This window comes from Manis pentadactyla, chromosome X (assembly GCF_030020395.1).
Source record: "Manis pentadactyla isolate mManPen7 chromosome X, mManPen7.hap1, whole genome shotgun sequence".
In the NCBI taxonomy this organism is placed as follows: Eukaryota; Metazoa; Chordata; class Mammalia; order Pholidota; family Manidae; genus Manis; species Manis pentadactyla.
In genome coordinates this window covers 153,392,970-153,420,538 of record NC_080038.1, presented here as the reverse complement: position 1 = coordinate 153,420,538, position 27,569 = coordinate 153,392,970, and positions in this window count along the sequence as shown.

The window sequence follows — 27,569 nt, the reverse complement described above, 5'->3', positions numbered from 1 at the left end:
CTGTAGAATCACTACATGTCTTCTCTGTGTTGTACAGCCCTACGCATGACTCCCAACCCTACACATTATACATGCTAATCCCAATGCCCCCATTCTTTTCCCACCCTTATTACTCCCTTCCCACAAACCCTACCCAGTCCCTTTCTCTTTGGTAACTGTTAGTCCACTCTCGGGTTCTGTGTGTCTGCTGCTGTCTTTTCCTTCAGTTTTTCTTTGTTATCATACTCCACACATGAGTGAATTCATTTGGTACATGTATTTCTCCGCCTGGCCTATTGACTGAGCATAATACCCTCTAGCTCCATCCACGTTATTACAAATGATAGGATTTGTTTTCTTCTTATGGCTGCTTACTGCACTTTTTAAACTGGATTTCATTCTACTTTTTGTTTGTAGATTCGCTATGTGCTTTCACCATTGCTCTCCTGGTTATGAGCAGTAGCTCGTGTTAATCGATATGTACCTATATCTATCTTTCTGTCTGTCTATCTATTTATCAATCAATCAATCATCTTTTTGTCTGCCCATCTGTCCTTGTGTAGAGAACAGTTAACCATATATCCTAAATCTCTTTCCTACACTACGCTTCCAAAAATCCTGCAAAGTATCTAGGCTGTAGAGAGAGCACTGGTTTCACCGAGACACTTTCAGGTCGAGTCGGCCACGTGTACCTACAATACCAGGAAATGGTTGTTCCTGGACTTGAACCCATGTCTCTATCCTCTGTCCTCTTTCATCTCCTTCTAACTTGCTGTTTGTATTTAGCCACATTCATTGACTAAGTGCTCCCTGAAGACCACAAGTATCATTCCTCTGGGCCTGTTGTCGGCAGAAAAGTAAACACGTTGCTTTGCTCACCACCATGTTTGAAGGACATCAGCGTGATCACCTCCGATAGGACGGAGGGACAAATGAAAAGGAACACCAATTTCTAGACAGGAGCAGTTGGGAGCTAAGAGTGCATTGTGGAGTGACGTGTTTATTTGAGTGTCCCAACTTCCCTCTTTAGGTGGTTATTAGATCTTCACATTCGTGAACATCATAAAACCCACTGATTTCAAAGGCCCAGATGCTTATTATTACAGCAACTCAGTTGTTGAGGTGAGAGACAATGAGAAGTATGTTGCTGCACCACTAAATCTATGGCTGGGAACTGCTGAAACAAAACAAAAAGAATTCACTGTGGCCATATAGGGCTATTTTCTGCTGACTGTCTCTGGGGACTCAAACAGAATCCATTTGTTTGGTTGTTTTTCAGTTTCACTCGTGTAGGGTACTTGTCCACACACCTTCTGCTTGTAGTTTGTCTGTGTCCTTGGATCTCAAGTGAGTCTCCTGTAAGTAAGCACGTATGTGTCTTGAGTTTTCATCCCTTCTTTTAACCCTGTGTCTTTTGTTTGCAGCACTCAGTGCCTGACCTTTTATTCTGATGAATCAGAGCTGTGCACTTATTGCACTTAAAGAACTTTTTTTATCATTAATCTACACTCACGTGAAGAACATTATGTTGACTAGGCTCCCCCCTTAACCAAGTCCCCCCGAAAAACCTCTTCACTCGCTGTCGATCAGCGTAGTTGGATGCTGTAGACCCCTTCACCATGTCCCCCTCCACAGACCCAGTTACATTCGCTGTCCATCAGTGAGTAGTAAGATGCTATATGATGTCTACTAGTCTTCTCTGTGTTGTACAGTACTCCCCATGCACACCCGACCCCACGCATTATACATGCTAATCCTAATGCCCACATTCTTTATCCGCACACTTATCCCTACCTTCAGACCCACCATGCCCAGTCCTTTTAACTTTGGTAACTTTTAGTCAACTCTCGATTTCTGTGAGTCTGCTGCTGTTTTTTTCCTACAGTTTTTCTTCATTGTTATACTCCACACATGAGTGAAATCACTTGGTACTTGTCTTTCTCTGCCTGACCTATTTCTCTGAACATACTACTGTCTAGCTCAATCCACGTCATTGCAAATGGTAGTATTTGTTTTCTTCTTAAGGCTGCTTACTGCACTTTTTAAACTGGATTTCTTTCTTCCTTTTTGTTTGTAGTTTAGCTATGTTATTCACCATTCAACTCCTGGTTATGAACAATAGCTTTGTGTCAATTGAGATGTACCTGTATCTATCTATCTAATGGTCTGTCTATCTATGTATTTATGTATCTATGTATCTATCTATCTACCTATCTTCCTATCATCTATCTATGATGTCTATCATCTCTCAATCTATTTACCTATCTATCTTTCATCTGTCGTCTGTCTCGCTATCTATCTATGAATCAATCATCATTTGTCTGCCCATCTATCCTTATGTGTAGAACTGTTAACAACACAGCGTAAGTCTCTTCACTACGTTATGCTTCCAGAAATATTGCAAGGTAACTAAGCCATAAGGAGAGCACTGTGTTCACCGATGCACTTTCAGGTAGAGTCAGCCACGTGTGCTTAGAAAACCAGTAAGTGGAGGTGAAAGGACTTGAATCCGTATCTCTGTCCCCAGTCCTCTTATACTTCCTGCTCGCTTGGTGACTTTATTTAGCCACTTACAGTGAGTAAGTGATCCCTGAAGACCACAAGTATCCTTCTTCTGGTCCTGTTGTCGACAGAAACGTGTACTTGGTTCTTTGCACACCACCATGTTAGAGGAACATCGGGGTGATCACTGCTTATAGGTGGAGGGCCAAATATAAAGGAACACCTATTTATGGACAGGAGCAGATGGGAACAAAGAGTGTGTTGTGGAGTGAAGTGTTTATTTGAGGGTCCAAACTTCCCTCTTTAGGTGGTTATTACTACTTTACATTCGTGAACATCCTAAAAAGCTATGATTTTAAAAGCCAAGATGCATATTATTACAGCAATTCATTTGTTGAGGTGAGAGGAAATGAGAAGGAAGTTGCTGCACCACGAAATCTATGCCTGAGCACTGCTGAAACCAAACAAAAAGAATTCACGGTGGCTAGATAGGGCTATTTTCTACTGACTCTCTCTGGGGACGCAAACAGAATCCATTTGTTTGTTTGTTTCTCAGTTTCACTTGTGTAGGGTACCTGACCCCGCCCATTCACCTTGTAGTTTGTCTGTGCCCTTAGATCTCAAGTGAGTCTCCAGTAAGGGAACACGTAAGTGGTCTTGAGGTTTCATCAGGTCTTCTAACCCTGTGTCTTTTGATTGGAGCACTCAAAGCCTGTACTTTCATTCTGATGTTTGAGAGCTGTGCTCTTACTGCACTTTGAAATTTTTGTTGTTCTCATTAATATACAATCATATGCAGAACATTATGTTTTGCAGTCTACCCGCTTCACCAAGTCCCCCCAAAATCCCAGTTAAAGTCGCTGTCCGTCAGCATGTACTATGATGCTGTAGAATCACTACATGTCTTCTCTGTGTTGTACAGCCCTACGCATGACTCCCAACCCTACACATTATACATGCTAATCCCAATGCCCCCATTCTTTTCCCACCCTTATTACTCCCTTCCCACAAACCCTACCCAGTCCCTTTCTCTTTGGTAACTGTTAGTCCACTCTCGGGTTCTGTGTGTCTGCTGCTGTCTTTTCCTTCAGTTTTTCTTTGTTATCATACTCCACACATGAGTGAATTCATTTGGTACATGTATTTCTCTGCCTGGCCTATTGACTGAGCAGAATACCCTCTAGCTCCATCCACGTTATTACAAATGATAGGATTTGTTTTCTTCTTATGGCTGCTTACTGCACTTTTTAAACTGGATTTCATTCTACTTTTTGTTTGTAGATTCGCTATGTGCTTTCACCATTGCTCTCCTGGTTATGAGCAGTAGCTCGTGTTAATCGATATGTACCTATATCTATCTTTCTGTCTGTCTATCTATTTATCAATCAATCAATCATCTTTTTGTCTGCCCATCTGTCCTTGTGTACAGAACAGTTAACCATATATCCTAAATCTCTTTCCTACACTACGCTTCCAAAAATCCTGCAAAGTATCTATGCTGTAGAGAGAGAACTGGTTTCACCGAGACACTTTCAGGTCGAGTCGGCCACGTGTCCCTACAATACCAGGAAATGGTTGTTCCTGGACTTGAACCCATGTGTCTATACTCTGTCCTCTTTCATCTCCTTCTAACTTGCTGTCTGTATTTAGCCACATTCATTGACTAAGTGCTCCCTGAAGACCACAAGTATCATTCCTCTGGGCCTGTTGTCGGCAGAAAAGTAAACATGTTGCTTTGCTCACCACCATGTTTGAAGGACATCAGCGTGATCACCTCCGATAGGACGGAGGGACAAATGAAAAGGAACACCAATTTCTAGACAGGAGCAGTTGGGAGCTAAGAGTGCATTGTGGAGTGACGTGTTTATTTGAGTGTCCCAACTTCCCTCTTTAGGTGGTTATTAGATCTTCACATTCGTGAACATCATAAAACCCACTGATTTCAAAGGCCCAGATGCTTATTATTACAGCAACTCAGTTGTTGAGGTGAGAGACAATGAGAAGTATGTTGCTGCACCACTAACTCTATGGCTGGGAACTGCTGAAACAAAACAAAAAGAATTCACTGTGGCCAGATAGGGCTATTTTCTGCTGACTGTCTCTGGGGACTCAAACAGAATCCATTTGTTTGATTGGTTGTTTTTCAGTTTCACTCGTGTAGGGTACTTGTCCACACACCTTCGGCTTGTAGTTTGTCTGTGTCCTTGGATCTCAAGTGAGTCTCCTGTAAGTAAGCACGTATGTGTCTTGAGTTTTCATCCCTTTTTTTAACCCTGTGTCTTTTGTTTGCAGCACTCAGTGCCTGACCTTTTATTCTGATGAATCAGAGCTGTGCACTTATTGCACTTAAAGATTTTTTTTTATCATTAATCTACACTCACGTGAGGAACATTATGTTTACTAGGCTCCCCCCTTAACCAAGTCCCCCCGAAAAACCTCTTCACTCGCTGTCGATCAGCGTAGTTGGATGCTGTAGACCCCTTCACCATGTACCCCTCCACAGACCCAGTTACATTCGCTGTCCATCAGTGAGTAGTAAGATGCTATATGATGTCTACTAGTCTTCTCTGTGTTGTACAGTACTCCCCATGCACACCCGACCCCACGCATTATACATGCTAATCCTAATGCCCACATTCTTTATCCGCACACTTATCCCTACCTTCAGACCCACCATGCCCAGTCCTTTTAACTTTGGTAACTTTTAGTCAACTCTCGATTTCTGTGAGTCTGCTGCTGTTTTTTTCCTACAGTTTTTCTTCATTGTTATACTCCACACATGAGTGAAATCACTTGGTACTTGTCTTTCTCTGCCTGACCTATTTCTCTGAACATACTACTGTCTAGCTCAATCCACGTCATTGCAAATGGTAGTATTTGTTTTCTTCTTAAGGCTGCTTACTGCACTTTTTAAACTGGATTTCTTTCTTCCTTTTTGTTTGTAGTTTAGCTATGTTATTCACCATTCAACTCCTGGTTATGAACAATAGCTTTGTGTCAATTGAGATGTACCTGTATCTATCTATCTAATGGTCTGTCTATCTATGTATTTATGTATCTATGTATCTATCTATCTACCTATCTTCCTATCATCTATCTATGATGTCTATCATCTCTCAATCTATTTACCTATCTATCTTTCATCTGTCGTCTGTCTCGCTATCTATCTATGAATCAATCATCATTTGTCTGCCCATCTATCCTTATGTGTAGAACTGTTAACAACACAGCGTAAGTCTCTTCACTACGTTATGCTTCCAGAAATATTGCAAGGTAACTAAGCCATAAGGAGAGCACTGTGTTCACCGATGCACTTTCAGGTAGAGTCAGCCACGTGTGCTTAGAAAACCAGTAAGTGGAGGTGAAAGGACTTGAATCCGTATCTCTGTCCCCAGTCCTCTTATACTTCCTGCTCGCTTGGTGACTTTATTTAGCCACTTACAGTGAGTAAGTGATCCCTGAAGACCACAAGTATCCTTCTTCTGGTCCTGTTGTCGACAGAAACGTGTACTTGGTTCTTTGCACACCACCATGTTAGAGGAACATCGGGGTGATCACTGCTTATAGGTGGAGGGCCAAATATAAAGGAACACCTATTTATGGACAGGAGCAGATGGGAACAAAGAGTGTGTTGTGGAGTGAAGTGTTTATTTGAGGGTCCAAACTTCCCTCTTTAGGTGGTTATTACTACTTTACATTCGTGAACATCCTAAAAAGCTATGATTTTAAAAGCCAAGATGCATATTATTACAGCAATTCATTTGTTGAGGTGAGAGGAAATGAGAAGGAAGTTGCTGCACCACGAAATCTATGCCTGAGCACTGCTGAAACCAAACAAAAAGAATTCACGGTGGCTAGATAGGGCTATTTTCTACTGACTCTCTCTGGGGACGCAAACAGAATCCATTTGTTTGTTTGTTTCTCAGTTTCACTTGTGTAGGGTACCTGACCCCGCCCATTCACCTTGTAGTTTGTCTGTGCCCTTAGATCTCAAGTGAGTCTCCAGTAAGGGAACACGTAAGTGGTCTTGAGGTTTCATCAGGTCTTCTAACCCTGTGTCTTTTGATTGGAGCACTCAAAGCCTGTACTTTCATTCTGATGTTTGAGAGCTGTGCTCTTACTGCACTTTGAAATTTTTGTTGTTCTCATTAATATACAATCATATGCAGAACATTATGTTTTGCAGTCTACCCGCTTCACCAAGTCCCCCCAAAATCCCAGTTAAAGTCGCTGTCCGTCAGCATGTACTATGATGCTGTAGAATCACTACATGTCTTCTCTGTGTTGTACAGCCCTACGCATGACTCCCAACCCTACACATTATACATGCTAATCCCAATGCCCCCATTCTTTTCCCACCCTTATTACTCCCTTCCCACAAACCCTACCCAGTCCCTTTCTCTTTGGTAACTGTTAGTCCACTCTCGGGTTCTGTGTGTCTGCTGCTGTCTTTTCCTTCAGTTTTTCTTTGTTATCATACTCCACACATGAGTGAATTCATTTGGTACATGTATTTCTCTGCCTGGCCTATTGACTGAGCAGAATACCCTCTAGCTCCATCCACGTTATTACAAATGATAGGATTTGTTTTCTTCTTATGGCTGCTTACTGCACTTTTTAAACTGGATTTCATTCTACTTTTTGTTTGTAGATTCGCTATGTGCTTTCACCATTGCTCTAGTGGTTATGAGCAGTAGCTCGTGTTAATCGATATGTACCTATATCTATCTTTCTGTCTGTCTATCTATTTATCAATCAATCAATCATCTTTTTGTCTGCCCATCTGTCCTTGTGTACAGAACAGTTAACCATATATCCTAAATCTCTTTCCTACACTACGCTTCCAAAAATCCTGCAAAGTATCTAGGCTGTAGAGAGAGCACTGGTTTCACCGAGACACTTTCAGGTCGAGTCGGCCACGTGTACCTACAATACCAGGAAATGGTTGTTCCTGGACTTGAACCCATGTGTCTATACTCTGTCCTCTTTCATCTCCTTCTAACTTGCTGTCTGTATTTAGCCACATTCATTGACTAAGTGCTCCCTGAAGACCACAAGTATCATTCCTCTGGGCCTGTTGTCGGCAGAAAAGTAAACATGTTGCTTTGCTCACCACCATGTTTGAAGGACATCAGCGTGATCACCTCCGATAGGACGGAGGGACAAATGAAAAGGAACACCAATTTCTAGACAGGAGCAGTTGGGAGCTAAGAGTGCATTGTGGAGTGACGTGTTTATTTGAGTGTCCCAACTTCCCTCTTTAGGTGGTTATTAGATCTTCACATTCGTGAACATCATAAAACCCACTGATTTCAAAGGCCCAGATGCTTATTATTACAGCAACTCAGTTGTTGAGGTGAGAGACAATGAGAAGTATGTTGCTGCACCACTAAATCTATGGCTGGGAACTGCTGAAACAAAACAAAAAGAATTCACTGTGGCCAGATAGGGCTATTTTCTGCTGACTGTCTCTGGGGACTCAAACAGAATCCATTTGTTTGATTGGTTGTTTTTCAGTTTCACTCGTGTAGGGTACTTGTCCACACACCTTCGGCTTGTAGTTTGTCTGTGTCCTTGGATCTCAAGTGAGTCTCCTGTAAGTAGGCACGTATGTGTCTTGAGTTTTCATCCCTTCTTTTAACCCTGTGTCTTTTGTTTGCAGCACTCAGTGCCTGACCTTTTATTCTGATGAATCAGAGCTGTGCACTTATTGCACTTAAAGATTTTTTTTTATCATTAATCTACACTCACGTGAGGAACATTATGTTTACTAGGCTCCCCCCTTAACCAAGTCCCCCCGAAAAACCTCTTCACTCGCTGTCGATCAGCGTAGTTGGATGCTGTAGACCCCTTCACCATGTCCCCCTCCACAGACCCAGTTACATTCGCTGTCCATCAGTGAGTAGTAAGATGCTATATGATGTCTACTAGTCTTCTCTGTGTTGTACAGTACTCCCCATGCACACCCGACCCCACGCATTATACATGCTAATCCTAATGCCCACATTCTTTCTCCCCACACTTATCCCTACCTTCAGACCCACCATGCCCAGTCCTTTTAACTTTGGTAACTTTTAGTCAACTCTCGATTTCTGTGAGTCTGCTGCTGTTTATTTCCTACAGTTTTTCTTCATTGTTATACTCCACACATGAGTGAAATCACTTGGTACTTGTCTTTCTCTGCCTGACCTATTTCTCTGAACATACTACTGTCTAGCTCAATCCACGTCATTGCAAATGGTAGTATTTGTTTTCTTCTTAAGGCTGCTTACTGCACTTTTTAAACTGGATTTCTTTCTTCCTTTTTGTTTGTAGTTTAGCTATGTTATTCACCATTCAACTCCTGGTTATGAACAATAGCTTTGTGTCAATTGAGATGTACCTGTATCTATCTATCTAATGGTCTGTCTATCTATGTATTTATGTATCTATGTATCTATCTATCTACCTATCTTCCTATCATCTATCTATGATGTCTATCATCTCTCAATCTATTTACCTATCTATCTTTCATCTGTCGTCTGTCTCGCTATCTATCTATGAATCAATCATCATTTGTCTGCCCATCTATCCTTATGTGTAGAACTGTTAACAACACAGCGTAAGTCTCTTCACTACGTTATGCTTCCAGAAATATTGCAAGGTAACTAAGCCATAAGGAGAGCACTGTGTTCACCGATGCACTTTCAGGTAGAGTCAGCCACGTGTGCTTAGAAAACCAGTAAGTGGAGGTGAAAGGACTTGAATCCGTATCTCTGTCCCCAGTCCTCTTATACTTCCTGCTCGCTTGGTGACTTTATTTAGCCACTTACAGTGAGTAAGTGATCCCTGAAGACCACAAGTATCCTTCTTCTGGTCCTGTTGTCGACAGAAACGTGTACTTGGTTCTTTGCACACCACCATGTTAGAGGAACATCGGGGTGATCACTGCTTATAGGTGGAGGGCCAAATATAAAGGAACACCTATTTATGGACAGGAGCAGATGGGAACAAAGAGTGTGTTGTGGAGTGAAGTGTTTATTTGAGGGTCCAAACTTCCCTCTTTAGGTGGTTATTACTACTTTACATTGGTGAACATCCTAAAAAGCTATGATTTTAAAAGCCAAGATGCATATTATTACAGCAATTCATTTGTTGAGGTGAGAGGAAATGAGAAGGAAGTTGCTGCACCACGAAATCTATGCCTGAGCACTGCTGAAACCAAACAAAAAGAATTCACGGTGGCTAGATAGGGCTATTTTCTACTGACTCTCTCTGGGGACGCAAACAGAATCCATTTGTTTGTTTGTTTCTCAGTTTCACTTGTGTAGGGTACCTGACCCCGCCCATTCACCTTGTAGTTTGTCTGTGCCCTTAGATCTCAAGTGAGTCTCCAGTAAGGGAACACGTAAGTGGTCTTGAGGTTTCATCAGGTCTTCTAACCCTGTGTCTTTTGATTGGAGCACTCAAAGCCTGTACTTTCATTCTGATGTTTGAGAGCTGTGCTCTTACTGCACTTTGAAATTTTTGTTGTTCTCATTAATATACAATCATATGCAGAACATTATGTTTTGCAGTCTACCCGCTTCACCAAGTCCCCCCAAAATCCCAGTTAAAGTCGCTGTCCGTCAGCATGTACTATGATGCTGTAGAATCACTACATGTCTTCTCTGTGTTGTACAGCCCTACGCATGACTCCCAACCCTACACATTATACATGCTAATCCCAATGCCCCCATTCTTTTCCCACCCTTATTACTCCCTTCCCACAAACCCTACCCAGTCCCTTTCTCTTTGGTAACTGTTAGTCCACTCTCGGGTTCTGTGTGTCTGCTGCTGTCTTTTCCTTCAGTTTTTCTTTGTTATCATACTCCACACATGAGTGAATTCATTTGGTACATGTATTTCTCTGCCTGGCCTATTGACTGAGCAGAATACCCTCTAGCTCCATCCACGTTATTACAAATGATAGGATTTGTTTTCTTCTTATGGCTGCTTACTGCACTTTTTAAACTGGATTTCATTCTACTTTTTGTTTGTAGATTCGCTATGTGCTTTCACCATTGCTCTAGTGGTTATGAGCAGTAGCTCGTGTTAATCGATATGTACCTATATCTATCTTTCTGTCTGTCTATCTATTTATCAATCAATCAATCATCTTTTTGTCTGCCCATCTGTCCTTGTGTACAGAACAGTTAACCATATATCCTAAATCTCTTTCCTACACTACGCTTCCAAAAATCCTGCAAAGTATCTAGGCTGTAGAGAGAGCACTGGTTTCACCGAGACACTTTCAGGTCGAGTCGGCCACGTGTACCTACAATACCAGGAAATGGTTGTTCCTGGACTTGAACCCATGTGTCTATACTCTGTCCTCTTTCATCTCCTTCTAACTTGCTGTCTGTATTTAGCCACATTCATTGACTAAGTGCTCCCTGAAGACCACAAGTATCATTCCTCTGGGCCTGTTGTCGGCAGAAAAGTAAACATGTTGCTTTGCTCACCACCATGTTTGAAGGACATCAGCGTGATCACCTCCGATAGGACGGAGGGACAAATGAAAAGGAACACCAATTTCTAGACAGGAGCAGTTGGGAGCTAAGAGTGCATTGTGGAGTGACGTGTTTATTTGAGTGTCCCAACTTCCCTCTTTAGGTGGTTATTAGATCTTCACATTCGTGAACATCATAAAACCCACTGATTTCAAAGGCCCAGATGCTTATTATTACAGCAACTCAGTTGTTGAGGTGAGAGACAATGAGAAGTATGTTGCTGCACCACTAAATCTATGGCTGGGAACTGCTGAAACAAAACAAAAAGAATTCACTGTGGCCAGATAGGGCTATTTTCTGCTGACTGTCTCTGGGGACTCAAACAGAATCCATTTGTTTGATTGGTTGTTTTTCAGTTTCACTCGTGTAGGGTACTTGTCCACACACCTTCGGCTTGTAGTTTGTCTGTGTCCTTGGATCTCAAGTGAGTCTCCTGTAAGTAGGCACGTATGTGTCTTGAGTTTTCATCCCTTCTTTTAACCCTGTGTCTTTTGTTTGCAGCACTCAGTGCCTGACCTTTTATTCTGATGAATCAGAGCTGTGCACTTATTGCACTTAAAGATTTTTTTTTATCATTAATCTACACTCACGTGAGGAACATTATGTTTACTAGGCTCCCCCCTTAACCAAGTCCCCCCGAAAAACCTCTTCACTCGCTGTCGATCAGCGTAGTTGGATGCTGTAGACCCCTTCACCATGTCCCCCTCCACAGACCCAGTTACATTCGCTGTCCATCAGTGAGTAGTAAGATGCTATATGATGTCTACTAGTCTTCTCTGTGTTGTACAGTACTCCCCATGCACACCCGACCCCACGCATTATACATGCTAATCCTAATGCCCACATTCTTTCTCCCCACACTTATCCCTACCTTCAGACCCACCATGCCCAGTCCTTTTAACTTTGGTAACTTTTAGTCAACTCTCGATTTCTGTGAGTCTGCTGCTGTTTATTTCCTACAGTTTTTCTTTATTGTTATACTCCACACATGAGTGAAATCACTTGGTACTTGTCTTTCTCTGCCTGACCTATTTCTCTGAACATACTACTGTCTAGCTCAATCCACGTCATTGCAAATGGTAGTATTTGTTTTCTTCTTAAGGCTGCTTACTGCACTTTTTAAACTGGATTTCTTTCTTCCTTTTTGTTTGTAGTTTAGCTATGTTATTCACCATTCAACTCCTGGTTATGAATAATAGCTTTGTGTCAATTGAGATGTACCTGTATCTATCTATCTAATGGTCTGTCTATCTATGTATTTATGTATCTATGTATCTATCTATCTACCTATCTTCCTATCATCTATCTATGATGTCTATCATCTCTCAATCTATTTACCTATCTATCTTTCATCTGTCGTCTGTCTCGCTATCTATCTATGAATCAATCATCATTTGTCTGCCCATCTATCCTTATGTGTAGAACTGTTAACAACACAGCGTAAGTCTCTTCACTACGTTATGCTTCCAGAAATATTGCAAGGTAACTAAGCCATAAGGAGAGCACTGTGTTCACCGATGCACTTTCAGGTAGAGTCAGCCACGTGTGCTTAGAAAACCAGTAAGTAGAGGTGAAAGGACTTGAATCCGTATCTCTGTCCCCAGTCCTCTTATACTTCCTGCTCGCTTGGTGACTTTATTTAGCCACTTACAGTGAGTAAGTGATCCCTGAAGACCACAAGTATCCTTCTTCTGGTCCTGTTGTCGACAGAAACGTGTACTTGGTTCTTTGCACACCACCATGTTAGAGGAACATCGGGGTGATCACTGCTTATAGGTGGAGGGCCAAATATAAAGGAACACCTATTTATGGACAGGAGCAGATGGGAACAAAGAGTGTGTTGTGGAGTGAAGTGTTTATTTGAGGGTCCAAACTTCCCTCTTTAGGTGGTTATTACTACTTTACATTCGTGAACATCCTAAAAAGCTATGATTTTAAAAGCCAAGATGCATATTATTACAGCAATTCATTTGTTGAGGTGAGAGGAAATGAGAAGGAAGTTGCTGCACCACGAAATCTATGCCTGAGCACTGCTGAAACCAAACAAAAAGAATTCACGGTGGCTAGATAGGGCTATTTTCTACTGACTCTCTCTGGGGACGCAAACAGAATCCATTTGTTTGTTTGTTTCTCAGTTTCACTTGTGTAGGGTACCTGACCCCGCCCATTCACCTTGTAGTTTGTCTGTGCCCTTAGATCTCAAGTGAGTCTCCAGTAAGGGAACACGTAAGTGGTCTTGAGGTTTCATCAGGTCTTCTAACCCTGTGTCTTTTGATTGGAGCACTCAAAGCCTGTACTTTCATTCTGATGTTTGAGAGCTGTGCTCTTACTGCACTTTGAAATTTTTGTTGTTCTCATTAATATACAATCATATGCAGAACATTATGTTTTGCAGTCTACCCGCTTCACCAAGTCCCCCCAAAATCCCAGTTAAAGTCGCTGTCCGTCAGCATGTACTATGATGCTGTAGAATCACTACATGTCTTCTCTGTGTTGTGCAGCCCTACGCATGACTCCCCACCCTACACATTATACATGCTAATCCCAATGCCCCCATTCTTTTCCCACCCTTATTACTCCCTTCCCACAAACCCTACCCAGTCCCTTTCTCTTTGGTAACTGTTAGTCCACTCTCGGGTTCTGTGTGTCTGCTGCTGTCTTTTCCTTCAGTTTTTCTTTGTTATCATACTCCACACATGAGTGAATTCATTTGGTACATGTATTTCTCCGCCTGGCCTATTGACTGAGCATAATACCCTCTAGCTCCATCCACGTTATTACAAATGATAGGATTTGTTTTCTTCTTATGGCTGCTTACTGCACTTTTTAAACTGGATTTCATTCTACTTTTTGTTTGTAGATTCGCTATGTGCTTTCACCATTGCTCTCATGGTTATGAGCAGTAGCTCGTGTTAATCGATATGTACCTATATCTATCTTTCTGTCTGTCTATCTATTTATCAATCAATCAATCATCTTTTTGTCTGCCCATCTGTCCTTGTGTACAGAACAGATAACCATATATCCTAAATCTCTTTCCTACACTACGCTTCCAAAAATCCTGCAAAGTATCTAGGCTGTAGAGAGAGCACTGGTTTCACCGAGACACTTTCAGGTCGAGTCAGCCACGTGTACCTACAATACCAGGAAATGGTTGTTTCTTGACTTGAACCCATGTCTCTATCCTCTGTCCTCTTTCATCTCCTTCTAACTTGCTGTCTGTATTTAGCCACATTCATTGACTAAGTGCTCCCTGAAGACCACAAGTATCATTCCTCTGGGCCTGTTGTCGGCAGAAAAGTAAACATGTTGCTTTGCTCACCACCATGTTTGAAGGACATCAGCGTGATCACCTCCGATAGGATGGAGGGACAAATGAAAAGGAACACCAATTTCTAGACAGGAGCAGTTGGGAGCTAAGAGTGCATTGTGGAGTGACGTGTTTATTTGAGTGTCCCAACTTCCCTCTTTAGGTGGTTATTAGATCTTCACATTCGTGAACATCATAAAACCCACTGATTTCAAAGGCCCAGATGCTTATTATTACAGCAACTCAGTTGTTGAGGTGAGAGACAATGAGAAGTATGTTGCTGCACCACTAAATCTATGGCTGGGAACTGCTGAAACAAAACAAAAAGAATTCACTGTGGCCAGATAGGGCTATTTTCTGCTGACTGTCTCTGGGGACTCAAACAGAATCCATTTGTTTGATTGGTTGTTTTTCAGTTTCACTCGTGTAGGGTACTTGTCCACACACCTTCTGCTTGTAGTTTGTCTGTGTCCTTGGATCTCAAGTGAGTCTCCTGTAAGTAAGCACGTATGTGTCTTGAGTTTTCATCCCTTCTTTTAACCCTGTGTCTTTTGTTTGCAGCACTCAGTGCCTGACCTTTTATTCTGATGAATCAGAGCTGTGCACTTATTGCACTTAAAGAATTTTTTTTATCATTAATCTACACTCACATGAGGAACATTATGTTTACTAGGCTCCCCCCTTAACCAAGTCCCCCAGAAAAACCTCTTCACTCGCTGTCGATCAGCGTAGTTGGATGCTGTAGACCCCTTCAACATGTTACCCTCCACAGACCCAGTTACATTCGCTGTCCATCAGTGAGAAGTAAGATGCTATATGATGTCTACTAGTCTTCTCTGTGTTGTACAGTACTCCCCATGCACACCCGACCCCACGCATTATACATGCTAATCCTAATGCCCACATTCTTTCTCCCCACACTTATCCCTACCTTCAGAACCACGATACCCAGTCCTTTTCCCTATGGTAACTTTTAGACAACTCTCGATTTCTGTGAGTCTGCTGCTGTTTATTTCCTACAGTTTTTCTTTGTTTTTATACTCCACACATGTGTGAAATCACTTGGTACTTGTCTTTCTCCGCCTGACCTATTTCTCTGAACATACTACTGTCTAGCTCAATCCACGTCATTGCAAATGGTAGTATTTGTTTTCTTCTTAAGGCTGCTTACTGCACTTTTTAAACTGGATTTCTTTCTTCCTTTTTGTTTGTAGTTTAGCTATGTTATTCACCATTCAACTCCTGGTTATGAACAATAGCTTTGTGTCAATTGAGATGGACCTGTATCTATCTATCTAATGGTCTGTCTATCTATGTATTTATGTATCTATGTATCTATCTATCTACCTATCTTCCTATCATCTATCTATGATGTCTATCATCTCTCAATCTATTTACCTATCTATCTATCTTTCATCTGTCGTCTGTCTCGCTATCTATCTATGAATCAATCATCATTTGTCTGCCCATCTATCCTTATGTGCAGAACTGTTATCAACACAGCGTAAGTCTCTTCACTACGTTATGCTTCCAGAAATATTGCAAGGTAACTAAGCCATAAGGAGAGCACTGTGTTCACCGATGCACTTTCAGTTAGAGTCAGCCACGTGTGCTTAAAAAACCAGTAAGTGGAGGTGAAAGGACTTGAATCCGTATCTCTGTCCCCAGTCCTCTTATACTTCCTGCTCGCTTGGTGACTTTATTTAGCCACTTACAGTGAGTAAGTGATCCCTGAAGACCACAAGTATCCTTCGTCTGGGCCTGTTGTCGACAGAAACGTGTACTTGGTTCTTTGCACACCACCATGTTAGAGGAACATCGGGGTGATCACTGCTTATAGGTGGAGGGCCAAATATAAAGGAACACCTATTTATGGACAGGAGCAGATGGGAACAAAGAGTGTGTTGTGGAGTGAAGTGTTTATTTGAGGGTCCAAACTTCCCTCTTTAGGTGGTTATTACTACTTTACATTGGTGAACATCCTAAAAAGCTATGATTTTAAAAGCCAAGATGCATATTATTACAGCAATTCATTTGTTGAGGTGAGAGGAAATGAGAAGGAAGTTGCTGCACCACGAAATCTATGCCTGAGCACTGCTGAAACCAAACAAAAAGAATTCACGGTGGCTAGATAGGGCTATTTTCTACTGACTCTCTCTGGGGATGCAAACAGAATCCATTTGTTTGTTTGTTTCTCAGTTTCACTTGTGTAGGGTACCTGACCCCGCCCATTCACCTTGTAGTTTGTCTGTGCCCTTAGATCTCAAGTGAGTCTCCAGTAAGGGAACACGTAAGTGGTCTTGAGGTTTCATCAGGACTTCTAACCCTGTGTCTTTTGATTGGAGCACTCAAAGCCTGTACTTTCATTCTGATATTTGAGAGCTGTGCTCTTACTGCACTTTGAAATTTTTTTTGTTCTCATTAATATACAATCATATGCAGAACATTATGTTTTGCAGTCTACCCACTTCACCAAGTCCCCCCAAAATCCCAGTTAAAGTCGCTGTCCGTCAGCATGTACTATGATGCTGTAGAATCACTACATGTCTTCTCTGTGTTGTACAGCCCTACGCATGACTCCCCACCCTACACATTATACATGCTAATCCCAATGCCCCCATTCTTTTCCCACCCTTATTACTCCCTTCCCACAAACCCTACCCAGTCCCTTTCTCTTTGGTAACTGTTAGTCCACTCTCGGGTTCTGTGTGTCTGCTGCTGTCTTTTCCTTCAGTTTTTCTTTGTTGTCATACTCCACACATGAGTGAATTCATTTGGTACATGTATTTCTCCGCCTGGCCTATTGACTGAGCATAATACCCTCTAGCTCCATCCACGTTATTACAAATGATAGGATTTGTTTTCTTCTTATGGCTGCTTACTGCACTTTTTAAACTGGATTTCATTCTACTTTTTGTTTGTAGATTCGCTATGTGCTTTCACCATTGCTCTCCTGGTTATGAGCAGTAGCTCGTGTTAATCGATATGTACCTATATCTATCTTTCTGTCTGTCTATCTATTTATCAATCAATCAATCATCTTTTTGTCTGCCCATCTGTCCTTGTGTACAGAACAGTTAACCATATATCCTAAATCTCTTTCCTACACTACGCTTCCAAAAATCCTGCAAAGTATCTAGGCTGTAGAGAGAGCACTGGTTTCACCGAGACACTTTCAGGTCGAGTCGGCCACGTGTACCTACAATACCAGGAAATGGTTGTTCCTGGACTTGAACCCATGTGTCTATACTCTGTCCTCTTTCATCTCCTTCTAACTTGCTGTCTGTATTTAGCCACATTCATTGACTAAGTGCTCCCTGAAGACCACAAGTATCATTCCTCTGGGCCTGTTGTCGGCAGAAAAGTAAACATGTTGCTTTGCTCACCACCATGTTTGAAGGACATCAGCGTGATCACCTCCGATAGGACGGAGGGACAAATGAAAAGGAACACCAATTTCTAGACAGGAGCAGTTGGGAGCTAAGAGTGCATTGTGGAGTGACGTGTTTATTTGAGTGTCCCAACTTCCCTCTTTAGGTGGTTATTAGATCTTCACATTCGTGAACATCATAAAACCCACTGATTTCAAAGGCCCAGATGCTTATTATTACAGCAACTCAGTTGTTGAGGTGAGAGACAATGAGAAGTATGTTGCTGCACCACTAAATCTATGGCTGGGAACTGCTGAAACAAAACAAAAAGAATTCACTGTGGCCAGATAGGGCTATTTTCTGCTGACTGTCTCTGGGGACTCAAACAGAATCCATTTGTTTGATTGGTTGTTTTTCAGTTTCACTCGTGTAGGGTACTTGTCCACACACCTTCGGCTTGTAGTTTGTCTGTGTCCTTGGATCTCAAGTGAGTCTCCTGTAAGTAGGCACGTATGTGTCTTGAGTTTTCATCCCTTCTTTTAACCCTGTGTCTTTTGTTTGCAGCACTCAGTGCCTGACCTTTTATTCTGATGAATCAGAGCTGTGCACTTATTGCACTTAAAGATTTTTTTTTATCATTAATCTACACTCACGTGAGGAACATTATGTTTACTAGGCTCCCCCCTTAACCAAGTCCCCCCGAAAAACCTCTTCACTCGCTGTCGATCAGCGTAGTTGGATGCTGTAGACCCCTTCACCATGTCCCCCTCCACAGACCCAGTTACATTCGCTGTCCATCAGTGAGTAGTAAGATGCTATATGATGTCTACTAGTCTTCTCTGTGTTGTACAGTACTCCCCATGCACACCCGACCCCACGCATTATACATGCTAATCCTAATGCCCACATTCTTTATCCGCACACTTATCCCTACCTTCAGACCCACCATGCCCAGTCCTTTTAACTTTGGTAACTTTTAGTCAACTCTCGATTTCTGTGAGTCTGCTGCTGTTTATTTCCTACAGTTTTTCTTTATTGTTATACTCCACACATGAGTGAAATCACTTGGTACTTGTCTTTCTCTGCCTGACCTATTTCTCTGAACATACTACTGTCTAGCTCAATCCACGTCATTGCAAATGGTAGTATTTGTTTTCTTCTTAAGGCTGCTTACTGCACTTTTTAAACTGGATTTCTTTCTTCCTTTTTGTTTGTAGTTTAGCTATGTTATTCACCATTCAACTCCTGGTTATGAATAATAGCTTTGTGTCAATTGAGATGTACCTGTATCTATCTATCTAATGGTCTGTCTATCTATGTATTTATGTATCTATGTATCTATCTATCTACCTATCTTCCTATCATCTATCTATGATGTCTATCATCTCTCAATCTATTTACCTATCTATCTTTCATCTGTCGTCTGTCTCGCTATCTATCTATGAATCAATCATCATTTGTCTGCCCATCTATCCTTATGTGTAGAACTGTTAACAACACAGCGTAAGTCTCTTCACTACGTTATGCTTCCAGAAATATTGCAAGGTAACTAAGCCATAAGGAGAGCACTGTGTTCACCGATGCACTTTCAGGTAGAGTCAGCCACGTGTGCTTAGAAAACCAGTAAGTAGAGGTGAAAGGACTTGAATCCGTATCTCTGTCCCCAGTCCTCTTATACTTCCTGCTCGCTTGGTGACTTTATTTAGCCACTTACAGTGAGTAAGTGATCCCTGAAGACCACAAGTATCCTTCTTCTGGTCCTGTTGTCGACAGAAACGTGTACTTGGTTCTTTGCACACCACCATGTTAGAGGAACATCGGGGTGATCACTGCTTATAGGTGGAGGGCCAAATATAAAGGAACACCTATTTATGGACAGGAGCAGATGGGAACAAAGAGTGTGTTGTGGAGTGAAGTGTTTATTTGAGGGTCCAAACTTCCCTCTTTAGGTGGTTATTACTACTTTACATTCGTGAACATCCTAAAAAGCTATGATTTTAAAAGCCAAGATGCATATTATTACAGCAATTCATTTGTTGAGGTGAGAGGAAATGAGAAGGAAGTTGCTGCACCACGAAATCTATGCCTGAGCACTGCTGAAACCAAACAAAAAGAATTCACGGTGGCTAGATAGGGCTATTTTCTACTGACTCTCTCTGGGGACGCAAACAGAATCCATTTGTTTGTTTGTTTCTCAGTTTCACTTGTGTAGGGTACCTGACCCCGCCCATTCACCTTGTAGTTTGTCTGTGCCCTTAGATCTCAAGTGAGTCTCCAGTAAGGGAACACGTAATTGGTCTTGAGGTTTCATCAGGTCTTCTAACCCTGTGTCTTTTGATTGGAGCACTCAAAGCCTGTACTTTCATTCTGATGTTTGAGAGCTGTGCTCTTACTGCACTTTGAAATTTTTGTTGTTCTCATTAATATACAATCATATGCAGAACATTATGTTTTGCAGTCTACCCGCTTCACCAAGTCCCCCCAAAATCCCAGTTAAAGTCGCTGTCCGTCAGCATGTACTATGATGCTGTAGAATCACTACATGTCTTCTCTGTGTTGTGCAGCCCTACGCATGACTCCCCACCCTACACATTATACATGCTAATCCCAATGCCCCCATTCTTTTCCCACCCTTATTACTCCCTTCCCACAAACCCTACCCAGTCCCTTTCTCTTTGGTAACTGTTAGTCCACTCTCGGGTTCTGTGTGTCTGCTGCTGTCTTTTCCTTCAGTTTTTCTTTGTTATCATACTCCACACATGAGTGAATTCATTTGGTACATGTATTTCTCCGCCTGGCCTATTGACTGAGCATAATACCCTCTAGCTCCATCCACGTTATTACAAATGATAGGATTTGTTTTCTTCTTATGGCTGCTTACTGCACTTTTTAAACTGGATTTCATTCTACTTTTTGTTTGTAGATTCGCTATGTGCTTTCACCATTGCTCTCATGGTTATGAGCAGTAGCTCGTGTTAATCGATATGTACCTATATCTATCTTTCTGTCTGTCTATCTATTTATCAATCAATCAATCATCTTTTTGTCTGCCCATCTGTCCTTGTGTACAGAACAGATAACCATATATCCTAAATCTCTTTCCTACACTACGCTTCCAAAAATCCTGCAAAGTATCTAGGCTGTAGAGAGAGCACTGGTTTCACCGAGACACTTTCAGGTCGAGTCAGCCACGTGTACCTACAATACCAGGAAATGGTTGTTTCTTGACTTGAACCCATGTCTCTATCCTCTGTCCTCTTTCATCTCCTTCTAACTTGCTGTCTGTATTTAGCCACATTCATTGACTAAGTGCTCCCTGAAGACCACAAGTATCATTCCTCTGGGCCTGTTGTCGGCAGAAAAGTAAACATGTTGCTTTGCTCACCACCATGTTTGAAGTACATCAGCGTGATCACCTCCGATAGGATGGAGGGACAAATGAAAAGGAACACCAATTTCTAGACAGGAGCAGTTGGGAGCTAAGAGTGCATTGTGGAGTGACGTGTTTATTTGAGTGTCCCAACTTCCCTCTTTAGGTGGTTATTAGATCTTCACATTCGTGAACATCATAAAACCCACTGATTTCAAAGGCCCAGATGCTTATTATTACAGCAACTCAGTTGTTGAGGTGAGAGACAATGAGAAGTATGTTGCTGCACCACTAAATCTATGGCTGGGAACTGCTGAAACAAAACAAAAAGAATTCACTGTGGCCAGATAGGGCTATTTTCTGCTGACTGTCTCTGGGGACTCAAACAGAATCCATTTGTTTGATTGGTTGTTTTTCAGTTTCACTCGTGTAGGGTACTTGTCCACACACCTTCTGCTTGTAGTTTGTCTGTGTCCTTGGATCTCAAGTGAGTCTCCTGTAAGTAAGCACGTATGTGTCTTGAGTTTTCATCCCTTCTTTTAACCCTGTGTCTTTTGTTTGCAGCACTCAGTGCCTGACCTTTTATTCTGATGAATCAGAGCTGTGCACTTATTGCACTTAAAGAATTTTTTTTATCATTAATCTACACTCACATGAGGAACATTATGTTTACTAGGCTCCCCCCTTAACCAAGTCCCCCAGAAAAACCTCTTCACTCGCTGTCGATCAGCGTAGTTGGATGCTGTAGACCCCTTCAACATGTTACCCTCCACAGACCCAGTTACATTCGCTGTCCATCAGTGAGAAGTAAGATGCTATATGATGTCTACTAGTCTTCTCTGTGTTGTACAGTACTCCCCATGCACACCCGACCCCACGCATTATACATGCTAATCCTAATGCCCACATTCTTTCTCCCCACACTTATCCCTACCTTCAGAACCACGATACCCAGTCCTTTTCCCTATGGTAACTTTTAGACAACTCTCGATTTCTGTGAGTCTGCTGCTGTTTATTTCCTACAGTTTTTCTTTGTTTTTATACTCCACACATGTGTGAAATCACTTGGTACTTGTCTTTCTCCGCCTGACCTATTTCTCTGAACATACTACTGTCTAGCTCAATCCACGTCATTGCAAATGGTAGTATTTGTTTTCTTCTTAAGGCTGCTTACTGCACTTTTTAAACTGGATTTCTTTCTTCCTTTTTGTTTGTAGTTTAGCTATGTTATTCACCATTCAACTCCTGGTTATGAACAATAGCTTTGTGTCAATTGAGATGGACCTGTATCTATCTATCTAATGGTCTGTCTATCTATGTATTTATGTATCTATGTATCTATCTATCTACCTATCTTCCTATCATCTATCTATGATGTCTATCATCTCTCAATCTATTTACCTATCTATCTATCTTTCATCTGTCGTCTGTCTCGCTATCTATCTATGAATCAATCATCATTTGTCTGCCCATCTATCCTTATGTGCAGAACTGTTATCAACACAGCGTAAGTCTCTTCACTACGTTATGCTTCCAGAAATATTGCAAGGTAACTAAGCCATAAGGAGAGCACTGTGTTCACCGATGCACTTTCAGTTAGAGTCAGCCACGTGTGCTTAAAAAACCAGTAAGTGGAGGTGAAAGGACTTGAATCCGTATCTCTGTCCCCAGTCCTCTTATACTTCCTGCTCGCTTGGTGACTTTATTTAGCCACTTACAGTGAGTAAGTGATCCCTGAAGACCACAAGTATCCTTCGTCTGGGCCTGTTGTCGACAGAAACGTGTACTTGGTTCTTTGCACACCACCATGTTAGAGGAACATCGGGGTGATCACTGCTTATAGGTGGAGGGCCAAATATAAAGGAACACCTATTTATGGACAGGAGCAGATGGGAACAAAGAGTGTGTTGTGGAGTGAAGTGTTTATTTGAGGGTCCAAACTTCCCTCTTTAGGTGGTTATTACTACTTTACATTGGTGAACATCCTAAAAAGCTATGATTTTAAAAGCCAAGATGCATATTATTACAGCAATTCATTTGTTGAGGTGAGAGGAAATGAGAAGGAAGTTGCTGCACCACGAAATCTATGCCTGAGCACTGCTGAAACCAAACAAAAAGAATTCACGGTGGCTAGATAGGGCTATTTTCTACTGACTCTCTCTGGGGATGCAAACAGAATCCATTTGTTTGTTTGTTTCTCAGTTTCACTTGTGTAGGGTACCTGACCCCGCCCATTCACCTTGTAGTTTGTCTGTGCCCTTAGATCTCAAGTGAGTCTCCAGTAAGGGAACACGTAAGTGGTCTTGAGGTTTCATCAGGACTTCTAACCCTGTGTCTTTTGATTGGAGCACTCAAAGCCTGTACTTTCATTCTGATATTTGAGAGCTGTGCTCTTACTGCACTTTGAAATTTTTTTTGTTCTCATTAATATACAATCATATGCAGAACATTATGTTTTGCAGTCTACCCACTTCACCAAGTCCCCCCAAAATCCCAGTTAAAGTCGCTGTCCGTCAGCATGTACTATGATGCTGTAGAATCACTACATGTCTTCTCTGTGTTGTACAGCCCTACGCATGACTCCCCACCCTACACATTATACATGCTAATCCCAATGCCCCCATTCTTTTCCCACCCTTATTACTCCCTTCCCACAAACCCTACCCAGTCCCTTTCTCTTTGGTAACTGTTAGTCCACTCTCGGGTTCTGTGTGTCTGCTGCTGTCTTTTCCTTCAGTTTTTCTTTGTTGTCATACTCCACACATGAGTGAATTCATTTGGTACATGTATTTCTCCGCCTGGCCTATTGACTGAGCATAATACCCTCTAGCTCCATCCACGTTATTACAAATGATAGGATTTGTTTTCTTCTTATGGCTGCTTACTGCACTTTTTAAACTGGATTTCATTCTACATTTTGTTTGTAGATTCGCTATGTGCTTTCATAATTGCTCTCCTGGTTATGAGCAGTAGCTCGTGTTAATCGATATGTACCTATATCTATCTTTCTGTCTGTCTATCTATTTATCAATCAATCAATCATCTTTTTGTCTGCCCATCTGTCCTTGTGTACAGAACAGTTAACCATATATCCTAAATCTCTTTCCTACACTACGCTTCCAAAAATCCTGCAAAGTATCTAGGCTGTAGAGAGAGCACTGGTTTCACCGAGACACTTTCAGGTCGAGTCGGCCACGTGTACCTACAATACCAGGAAATGGTTGTTCCTGGACTTGAACCCATGTCTCTATCCTCTGTCCTCTTTCATCTCCTTCTAACTTCCTGTCTGAATTTAGCCACATTCATTGACTAAGTGCTCCCTGAAGACCACAAGTATCATTCCTCTGGGCCTGTTGTTGGCAGAAAAGTAAACATGTTGCTTTGCTCACCACCATGTTTGAAGGACATCAGCGTGATCACCTCCGATAGGACGGAGGGACAAATGAAAAGGAACACCAATTTCTAGACAGGAGCAGTTGGGAGCTAAGAGTGCATTGTGGAGTGACGTGTTTATTTGAGTGTCCCAACTTCCCTCTTTAGGTGGTTATTAGATCTTCACATTCTTGAACATCATAAAACCCACTGATTTCAAAGGCCCATATGCTTATTATTACAGCAACTCAGTTGTTGAGGTGAGAGACAATGAGAAGTATGTTGCTGCACCACTAAATCTATGGCTGGGAACTGCTGAAACAAAACAAAAAGAATTCACTGTGGCCAGATAGGGCTATTTTCTGCTGACTGTCTCTGGGGACTCAAACAGAATCCATTTGTTTGATTGGTTGTTTTTCAGTTTCACTCGTGTAGGGTACTTGTCCACACACCTTCTGCTTGTAGTTTGTCTGTGTCCTTGGATCTCAAGTGAGTCTCCTGTAAGTAAGCACGTATGTGTCTTGAGTTTTCATCCCTTCTTTTAACCCTGTGTCTTTTGTTTGCAGCACTCAGTGCCTGACCTTTTATTCTGATGAATCAGAGCTGTGCACTTATTGCACTTAAAGAATTTTTTTTATCATTAATCTACACTCACGTGAAGAACATTATGTTTACTAGGCTCCCCCCTTAACCAAGTCCCCCGAAAAAACTCTTCACTCGCTGTCGATCAGCATAGTTGGATGCTGTAGACCCCTTCACCATGTCCCACTCCACAGACCCAGTTACATTCGCTGTCCATGAGTGAGTAGTAAGATGTTATATGTCTACTAGTCTTCTCTGTGTTGTACAGTACTCCCCATGCACACCCGACACCACGCATTATACATGCTAATCCTAATGCCCACATTCTTTCTCCCCACACTTATCCCTACCTTCAGACCCAACATGCCCAGTCCTTTTCCCTTTGGTAACTTTTAGTCAACTCTCGATTTCTGTGAGTCTGCTGCTGTTTTTTTCCTACAGTTTTTCTTTATTGTTATACTCCACACATGAGTGAAATCACTTGGTACTTGTCTTTCTCCGCCTGACCTATTTCTCTGAACATACTACTGTCTAGCTCAATCCACGTCATTGCAAATGGTAGTATTTGTTTTCTTCTTAAGGCTGCTTACTGCACTTTTTAAACTGGATTTCTTTCTTCCTTTTTGTTTGTAGTTTAGCTATGTTATTCACCATTCAACTCCTGGTTATGAACAATAGCTTTGTGTCAATTGAGATGGACCTGTATCTATCTATCTAATGGTCTGTCTATCTATGTATTTATGTATCTATGTATCTATCTATCTACCTATCTTCCTATCATCTATCTATGATGTCTATCATCTCTCAATCTATTTACCTATCTATCTATCTTCCATCTGTCGTCTGTCTCGCTATCTATCTATGAATCAATCATCATTTGTCTGCCCATCTATCCTTATGTGCAGAACTGTTATCAACACAGCGTAAGTCTCTTCACTACGTTATGCTTCCAGAAATATTGCAAGGTAACTAAGCCATAAGGAGAGCACGGTGTTCACCGATGCACTTTCAGGTAGAGTCAGCCACGTGTGCTTAAAAAACCAGTAAGTGGAGGTGAAAGGACTTGAATCCGTATCTCTGTCCCCAGTCCTCTTATACTTCCTGCTCGCTTGGTGACTTTATTTAGCCACTTACAGTGAGTAAGTGATCCCTGAAGACCACAAGTATCCTTCGTCTGGGCCTGTTGTCGACAGAAACGTGTACTTGGTTCTTTGCACACCACCATGTTAGAGGAACATCGGGGTGATCACTGCTTATAGGTGGAGGGCCAAATATAAAGGAACACCTATTTATGGACAGGAGCAGATGGGAACAAAGAGTGTGTTGTGGAGTGAAGTGTTTATTTGAGGGTCCAAACTTCCCTCTTTAGGTGGTTATTACTACTTTACATTGGTGAACATCCTAAAAAGCTATGATTTTAAAAGCCAAGATGCATATTATTACAGCAATTCATTTGTTGAGGTGAGAGGAAATGAGAAGGAAGTTGCTGCACCACGAAATCTATGCCTGAGCACTGCTGAAACCAAACAAAAAGAATTCACGGTGGCTAGATAGGGCTATTTTCTACTGACTCTCTCTGGGGATGCAAACAGAATCCATTTGTTTGTTTGTTTCTCAGTTTCACTTGTGTAGGGTACCTGACCCCGCCCATTCACCTTGTAGTTTGTCTGTGCCCTTAGATCTCAAGTGAGTCTCCAGTAAGGGAACACGTAAGTGGTCTTGAGGTTTCATCAGGTCTTCTAACCCTGTGTCTTTTGATTGGAGCACTCAAAGCCTGTACTTTCATTCTGATGTTTGAGAGCTGTGCTCTTACTGCACTTTGAAATTTTTGTTGTTCTCATTAATATACAATCATATGCAGAACATTATGTTTTGCAGTCTAACCGCTTCACCAAGTCCCCCCAAAATCCCAGTTAAAGTCGCTGTCCGTCAGCATGTACTATGATGCTGTAGAATCACTACATGTCTTCTCTGTGTTGTGCAGCCCTACGCATGACTCCCCACCCTACACATTATACATGCTAATCCCAATGCCCCCATTCTTTTCCCACCCTTATTACTCCCTTCCCACAAACCCTACCCAGTCCCTTTCTCTTTGGTAACTGTTAGTCCACTCTCGGGTTCTGTGTGTCTGCTGCTGTCTTTTCCTTCAGTTTTTCTTTGTTATCATACTCCACACATGAGTGAATTCATTTGGTACATGTATTTCTCCGCCTGGCCTATTGACTGAGCATAATACCCTCTAGCTCCATCCACGTTATTACAAATGATAGGATTTGTTTTCTTCTTATGGCTGCTTACTGCACTTTTTAAACTGGATTTCATTCTACTTTTTGTTTGTAGATTCGCTATGTGCTTTCACCATTGCTCTCCTGGTTATGAGCAGTAGCTCATATTAATCGATATGTACCTATATCTATCTTTCTGTCTGTCTATCTATTTATCAATCAATCAATCATCTTTTTGTCTGCCCATCTGTCCTTGTGTACAGAACAGATAACCATATATCCTAAATCTCTTTCCTACACTACGCTTCCAAAAATCCTGCAAAG